The sequence below is a fragment of the Limulus polyphemus genome, unplaced genomic scaffold (assembly GCF_000517525.1).
Source record: "Limulus polyphemus unplaced genomic scaffold, Limulus_polyphemus-2.1.2 Scaffold6632, whole genome shotgun sequence".
NCBI classification, from domain to species: Eukaryota; Metazoa; Arthropoda; class Merostomata; order Xiphosura; family Limulidae; genus Limulus; species Limulus polyphemus.
Window position 1 is genome coordinate 11,126 of NW_013672242.1, and position 9,086 is coordinate 20,211.

Sequence of the window (9,086 nt, forward strand, 5' to 3'; positions counted from 1 at the left end):
TCAGTAATTCCTGGTATTTCGGCTTCTATAATAGTCACATGCCTCTAGAAACAGAATATAGAAGCCTAAGATGTCCTGTTCAGTAATTATTGGTATTTCGGCTTCTATAATAGTCACATGCCTCTAGAAACAGAATATCGAAGCCTAAGATGTCCTGTTCAGTAATTATTGGTATTTCGGCTTCTATAATAGTCACATGCCTCTAGAAACAGAATATCGAAGCTTAAGATGTCCTGTTTAGTAATTATTGGTATTTCGGCTTCTATAATAGTCACATGCCTCTAGAAACAGAATATCGAAGCCTAAGAGGTCCTGTTTAGTAATTACTGCTGTTAGAAGAATAGGACAAAAAAACTGTAGTAATACACCCCACTGCCTCCTTGATCAATAAAGTTTACGATCTTTAAATAACGACGAGTGCTATGTAACACGCATGCGTTAGAAACCCAAGGCAACCATCATTCGTGATGAGCTTCATAACTGTAGTTACCGTAACATGTATTAGAATAATTTATATTTTACTGTAAAGGTTATTGAACATATATTAAGATAATTTACATTTTACTGTAACTGTTATTGAACATATGTTAAGATAATTTACATTTTACTGTAACGGTTATTGAACATATATTAACATAATTTACATTTTACTGTAACGGTTATTGAACATATATTAAGATAATTTACATTTTACTGTAACGGTTAATGAACATATATTAAGATAATTTACATTTTACTGTAACGGTTAATGAACATATATTAAGATAATTTACATTTTACTGTAACGGTTATTATATTGTTTTTATAAACTTCTCAGATATAATGTTTTTGTTTTATATTTATAAAACATATTATATCGTTTGGTATCAAATATATTAGAAACTTTTAATAATTAATGTCCTTCAATTGGTTTATTTACCAATGAATTTCCCATTAGATTTAAAACTCGAATCAGAAATCACACGTGGAAAGTTTCGTTATACAGTTGTCCAATGAAATTTCTGCACTGAAATGTTTTTTTCTGTATTATCCAATGAAATATCTGCACTGAAATGTTTTTTTCTGTATTATCCAATGAAATTTCTGCACTGAAATAGTTTTTTCTGTATAATTCAAAGTTTTACATTATAGAAAATCATTTTATTATTTATTTTGTTTCGTATACAGTGTTATTATCTTTTCTACCAATAGGTGGGGTTTGGTTAGTTGTGGTTATGCAGCTAGCTACACAATAGGCTATCTGTGATCTTCCCACCACATGTATCGAAATCCGATTTTGAGCGTCGTTTTTGTTGTTAATGTTTTCTTTATGTAAAGCTACACAATTCTGTCCACCTTAGGGAATCAAACCTCCGATTTTAACGTTGTAAGTCCATAAACGTGCCTCTAACCTGCCATGGAAAAAGATTATTTTCTTAGATATTATTTGTTGTTAAGCACAAAGCTAATCTACACAAGGGGCCATCTGGTGTCGAACTGCGATTTTTATGATTATAAGTCATGAGACTTAACACTGAGCCAACAGGGGCCATAGAATTTAAAATAATCAAATCTGACAAAAATATAAATACATCATTATATATATTTGAAGCGACACGGTACGGTTCTAGAAATCAGACGAAATGTTCATTATGAAACATCTTATTACAGGAATCATTAATGTCCGTTCTCCCGAAATCACAGTTCAAGTCTCTTTTTGGTTCTTTCTTTGTCAGTGACCTTTATTTCATGTTGCTGATTTCTTAACTTACTATCAACAACAGTTGGTTATGAAAGATCAGGCGCCACCTGGATGTTTAATGTAGACTTCAAGTGGTCTGCTTGTTTCATCAGTGTTTATGCTATCCATGTTTGCATTTTACTCTGTAAATAATATTTTTCTGTTGAAATTTCGCTAAAACAAGACTTATAAGGAAGAGTTTGAAGTGAACATGTCTTGTCTTCCTTAAAAGTAATTTTAAATATCCTTGGTTCATGTTTGATACGAGCAGTACTCAATTCTTCCTCATAAGTCCTTCTATAACTCCAAGGATATTTAAAATGTCTTATGATAAATCCTTTGCTTTTTAAAGATGACAGCAAGGAGCTTTAAAATGACTTATAAGGAAGATCAGAACCCTATTCGTTTTAAAGATGACAGTAAGGAGCTTTAAAATGACTTATAAGGAAGATCAGAACCCTATACGTTTTAAAGATGACAGTAAGGAGCTTTAAAATGACTTATAAGGAAGATCAGAACCCTATTCGCTTTAAAGATGACAGCAAGGAACTTTAAAATGACTTATAAGGAAGATCAGAACCCTATTCGTTTTAAAGATGACAGCAAAGAACTTTAAAATGACTTATAAGGAAGATCAGAACCCTATTCGTTTTAAAGATGACAATAATTTTATTCAAATACGTTATAATTTAGTCCTAAGTTCTGGAGAAGTGTTAGTGATGCAGAAAGAGTTTTATTGTTATCTTTATTCAATTCAAGCTTGTTTTGGTTGCGTTTCCGTGTTTGTTGATAAACGATGTTGGAAAATAATTGTGGCTGAAATTACTGCAAAACATGACGTAATTCTGCATGAAATATGGCGCGATTTGGCATCGAAGAGTGGCCTAGAGGTTATTGTGTTCGGAATGTGAAGATGAAAGTTCATGGTTCGCAGCCATTGCCGCCAAAACGCACTTCATGCTTCGGAGTTGTGGGTGCGGTAGTCCAGAGGATTTAACGTGAGAAAAGTCCATAATTGTCAATTACACTGTAGAATAAAACAGCGTTGAAGACGGGTGACTGGTCTGGGTCGTATAATCAAGTCTCTATATGCTACAGTTTAAGTTAAAACCTGTTCTCTATTGTTGATTTTCTAAGTCAAATGGCGATGGTTTCTATATTATTGTTTTCTTAGTGTAAAGCTATGCAATGGACTACCTGTACTATGTCTACCGCGGGGAATCGAGCCCCAGATTTTAGTGTTACAAGTCCGTAACTTTATCACTGACCAACCGGCTGGCGCGATGATTTCGAATGGTCACTTTCATCACTTGTCTTGTAGAATAACTTTGAATATAAGAACAGCCCACTCTCTAAAACACTAACTGTATCGGATACTTCACCATTTACCATAAGTGTAAAATTTTGTTCTTACACATTACAACTCTAATACGATATAATACTGCCTGATTAAAAGTAGAAAATTAGACTTGGCACGTAGGTACGATTTAATCTCTCCTTTCTCAAATCTCTATATATCCATTCTTTTTAACACTTGCATTTTGATGTGTGAGTTTCTTTTGTCATGCAAATAGTTTTACTTCTTCCAGTAACCACAACACAAATATTTGTCCCCCCACATCCGGGTTTTCGCTGCGCAAAAGGCAGCCCGGGGCTCGTTTCGGAACTGTCTAAGGCCCTACCGCATGCCCCTGCAGTTAGTTGTTCGCCTTCTCAAGAAGCGGACTAGACCGGCCTTCTTAGCTTCAGACTTTGTTAACAAGCACTGAGAAAGCGAGCGGTGCAACGTGCTCGTTTCCCGCACTGTCCAGGTCTAACTACAGCGGACATTTCGGCGTGCCGATTACCGGACTGCCGGTGTTGCCTGAAAAGTGATGTTATTAGAATCCGAAACCACGAGACGCCCCACAAGGCTGGGAAACTACCCCTTTATTAAAGAAGGTAAGGGTTAAATAATGAATCACACTTTTAGTGAACTGATGCACGAGAACGTTATGGGACAGTCAGACGCGCTTAGCGACTGCGTAGTTGGAGATATTTTTACTGGTAATTTGTTTTGTTTTCCGTGATGTCAAAGTTAATAAGAACTACAGACTAAGTAGACTCTTACCAGGTCCAAACGTTCGCGAAAGAACGTAGGATCTTAAACAGGGTTAGTAATGTTCTGGCTTACTTAACATCTAAAGCTCGTTGATTAATGTCAAACCATAAAGAATCATCTAAAAAAAATCTACCGATGTAATAATAATAAAATCGTGAGGAAATGTGTTTCTTACAAATATGTGCAACAACACTCCGTGGTCTTAATATCGGCGCTAGGTTAGTGGTGCCCTCTAGTGAAAAGCAGTGTTCAATTTCTAAATTAAATTGCTTTACTGCCGGAAAAACAACAAGAAAGTAAAAACAAATTGTCGGAAAAATTGTAAAACTTACATCAAATGGATCTTTCTACACTAATAATATGAAAATAATTTTTTTTTATGAAATATTTGAAAATACAATGGTAGTTTTGGTGAAAAAATGATTTTATGGAAAAGTGCTTATTTTATAACAAAATTAACTGTGAATTGTCTTTATTTCTTACACAAGACTGGGACATTGTGACTTAATAATTCATAACATATCGCTTCCAAAGTAAAAAAAAAAATCTTATCTAGAATAAAAACGAAGTTAAAGATGGACTAAATCTGTAAAAAAAGACCTAATAAGGAAAAATTTACGAATTAAACTGTAAGCAGATTGAAAGACGAGACTTGAGGTGATAAATCCTCACGGATGTCTCACGTCGAATACTAACAAAGACGAGACTTGAGGTGATATATCCTTACTAATATCTGGTGTCCAATACTAATACAGACGAGACTTCAGGTGATGAATCCCCATTGATGTCCAATACTAACAAAGACGAAACTTCAGGTCATCAATCCTTACTAATATCTGGTGTCCAATACTAATACAGACAAAACTTGATCTGATAAATCCCCTCTGATGTCTCATGCCCAATACTGACAAAGACGAGACTTGTGGTGATAAATCCCCACTTCAGGTCATCAATCCTTACTGATGTCTGGTGTCCAATATTAACAAAGACGATACTTCAGGTGATGAATCCCCATTGATGTCTCACGTCCAATACTGACAAAGACGAAACTTCAGGTCATCAATCCTTACTAATATCTGGTGTCCAATATTAACAAAGACGAGACTTCAGGTGATAAATCCCTTCTGATTTCTGGTGTCCAATATTAACAAAGACGAGACTTCAGGTGATGAATCCCTTCTGATGTCTGGTGTCCAATATTAACAAAGACGAGACTTCAGGTGATGAATCCCCATTGATGTCCAATACTGACAAAGACGAAACTTCAGGTCATCAATCCTTACTGGTATCTGATGTCCAATACTAAATAATTAACCCATTAAAAGTTTAAAAAAAAGGTTCCCTGTCTCTCTTTACCAATGAAACACGTCGCTTACTGAAGCTATACACACGCTTATTTTCCCTGTAAACTCTTGGTGAAAGTTTTCTTTGAATATTTGCCGTCATGCTGCTGATGGAGGAGTTTGATTTATAGCTGATATGTCTTTACCTTTAATTGCTTAACAACAACATATTACATTATGTTTAAGAGGTAAAGTTTGGATAATAAAAATAAGCTCTCCTGAAAAGTTTGTGAAAAACATTCAAACTGTCATTGTCTTTTTGTTGTCGTTGTTTATTGTAGCTTTTTTTTTGAACAAAGCAGTAACATAATATATTGTTTACATGGTTTTTAAGAACAATAGTGAAATCACTGACGTTAATTAAAATAAATCGTTTATGAAGTTATTTGATAATCTAACTTAGAGGGGTTAAATAGTGTTTTCGCATCCACCTAAATTATGTTACCTTGGAAATAATTAAAACGTCACTTCCGCTTTTTATTCTCATTAGTGTTGTAAAATGAGCTTAGTGGCGGAACGTACAAGTTGTGTTCTCAACTGGTGAAAGGTAACTGTAGTTGTATCAACGGCGGAAAACAAGATAATATTAATAAAGACAAAACGTGAGTGTAAACAAATAAAATATAGAAAGGATCCCACTGTCATCTAGCGTCCTTATTAAAAAAGGGTCCACCCTAGATGATCTCATGTCTAAATGTGTTCAGCGGTTACTCCTGTGTGTCTTCTCACCAGATAAAGTGGACAATAGAGGTCTGGGTGGACTTCTGAGCTGGCGAACGCGCGGGTGTAAACTGCTCTTTTCTAAAGAGTAGTTACTTCTGAACCCGCCTGATAATTAACCCACATCTTCACAGAGGTCACTGGTGTTGTGTAGGACTGAAACATGTTAAAATGATGGAAATGGACTGAGTCACAATTGATAGAAAACAGAAGAACGACACTTGACGAAGAACAACTAAATGTTATATTGAAGTTCTTGTGTCTCTAAATATTGTAACATAAATACACTAATGTTCTTGTGTTTGTAAGTATTGTAGACTAATGTAGACGTTGTGATGTAGCGTATATAATTTGTTTGTTTTTTTCACGTGTTCTAAACATTATAACATATATATACAAACTATGACTGGAAGATTACTATTTCCACGTTACAGTGTGAACTTAACACTGTGTGTTCTAATCACTAAAAGAACATTGTTTTTAGTTACAGTATGAACTTAACACTGTGTGTTCTAATCACTAAAAGAACATTGTTTTTAGTTACAGTATGAACTTAACACTATGTGTTCTAATCACTAAAAGAACATTGTTTTTAGTTACAGTATGAACTTAACACTGTGTGTTCTAATCAGTAAAGGAACATTGTTTTCAGTTACAGTATGAACATAACACTGTGTTCTAATCACTAAAAGAACATTGTTTTTAGTTACAGTATGAACATAACACTGTGTACTCTAATGATTAGAAGAACATTGTTTTTTCGTTACAGTATGAACATAACACTGTGTTCTAATCACTAAAAGAACATTGTTTTTTCGTTACAGTATGAACATAACACTGTGTGTGTTCTAATGACTGCAAGTTCATTGTTTCTAGTTACAGTATGAACACAACACTGTGTGTTCTAATAACTATAATATCATTGTTTCTAGTTACAGTATGAACTTAACACGTGTATTCTAATGACTAGAAGATCATTGTTTCTAGTTACAGTATGAACATAACACTGTGTACTCTAATGGCTAGAATATCATTGTTTCTAGTTACAGTATGAACATAAATAACACTGTGTACTCTAATGACTAGAAGATCATTGTTTCTACGTTACAGTATGAACATAACACTGTGTACTCTAATGACTAGAAGATCATTGTTACTAGTTACAGTATGAACATAACACTGTGTATTCTAATGACTAGAAGATCATTGTTTCTACGTTACAGTATGAACATAACACTGTGTGTTCTAATGACTAGAATATCATTGTTTCTACGTTACAGTATGAACATAACACTGTGTACTCTAATGACTAGAAGATCATTGTTACTAGTTACAGTATGAACATAACACTGTGTATTCTAATGACTAGAATATCATTGTTTCTAGTTACAGTATGAACATAACACTGTGTACTCTAATGACCAGAAGATCATTGTTACTAGTTACAGTATGAACATAACACTGTGTATTCTAATGACTAGAATATCATTGTTTCTACGTTACAGTATGAACATAACACTGTGTGTTCTAATGACTAGAATATCATTGTTTCTACGTTACAGTATGAACATAACACTGTGTGTTCTAATGACTAGAAGATCATTGTTTCTACGTTACAGTATGAACATAACACTGTGTGTTCTAATTACTAGAGGATCATTGTTTCTACGTTACAGTATGAACATAACACTGTGTGTTCTAATGACTAGAAGATCATTGTTTCTACGTTACAGTATGAACATAACACTGTGTACTCTAATGACTAGAAGATCATTGTTTCTACGTTACAGTATGAACATAACACTGTGTACTCTAATGACTAGAAGATCATTGTTTCTACGTTACAGTATGAACATAACACTGTATTCTAATGACTAGAAGATCATTGTTACTAGTTACAGTATGAACATAACACTGTGTATTCTAATGACTAGAAGATCATTGTTTCTAGTTACAGTATGAAAATAACATTGTGTATTCAAACATTACAACTGGAAAATAACATGGCTATCGTGTACGTTGAACTGTCCGCTGTTCATCATCATTTCACGTGCTGGGCACGGATCATCACTTTAGTTTACCCAATCAGAAGGTAATATCTTACCGTGGGAATAACCCTTTAGCTGTAGTTTCTGCTTCCCTACCTGAAGGAGGTATCATCGTGGGGTCGGTCAGGTAGGAAGAGCGTGGAAATCAGGACGAAACATCATACATGATTGTAGCAGCTTGTCACCCTCTAACCTCTTCGGCATGTGGTGAATGCTGGTCAGTTTCCCATAAGAAAGGCGTAGCTTTTGTTTATTATAGAAATAAATAAAACACTTGTACCGATAGGTTCACGTTCTTGCATTACGAAAACCGTTGAAGCTGAATTCTAGTATGTTGATATCGACGAACCTTTAGGTGCAGGCAGCACTGTGGTGATGTTAATGTTACCGGCGACGAACCTTTAGGTGCAGGCAGCACTGTGCTGATGTTAATATTACCGGCGACGAACCTTTAGGTGCAGGCAGCACTGTGGTGATGTTAATATTACCGGCGACGAACCTTTAGGTGCAGGCAGCACTGTGCTGATATTAACGTTACCGGCGACAAACCTTTAGGTGCAGGCAGCAATGTGCTGATGTTAATGTTACCGGCGACAAATCTTTAGATGCATGCAGCACTGTGCTGATGTTAATGTTAAAGTCAGTCTCATATTGCCAGTGGACAGACGGTGAGATACAAGGGTGATCTGATTGGTTACTCAATGACTCACGCTTTTCTTTTTATTAGGTAATCCATATTACCGCTAGGTTTGTTGGTAGTCCATATTACCGCTAGGTTTGTTGGTAGTCCATATTACCGGTAGGTTTGTTGGTAGTCCATATTACCGGTAGGTTTGTTGGTAGTTCATATTACCGCTAGGTTTGTTGGTAGTCCATATTACCGGTTGGTTTGTTGGTAGTCCATATTACCGCTAGGTTTTTTGGTAGTCCATACTATCGCTAGGTTTGTTGGTAGTCCATATTACCGGTAGGTTTGTTGGTAGTCCATATTACCGCTAGGTTTGTTGGTAGTCCATATTACCGCTAAGTTTGTTGGTAATCCATATTACCGCTAGGTTTGTTGGTAGTCCATATTACCGCTAAGTTTGTTGGTAGTCCATATTACCGCTAGGTTTGTTGGTAGTCCATATTACCGCTAAGTTTGTTGGTAATCC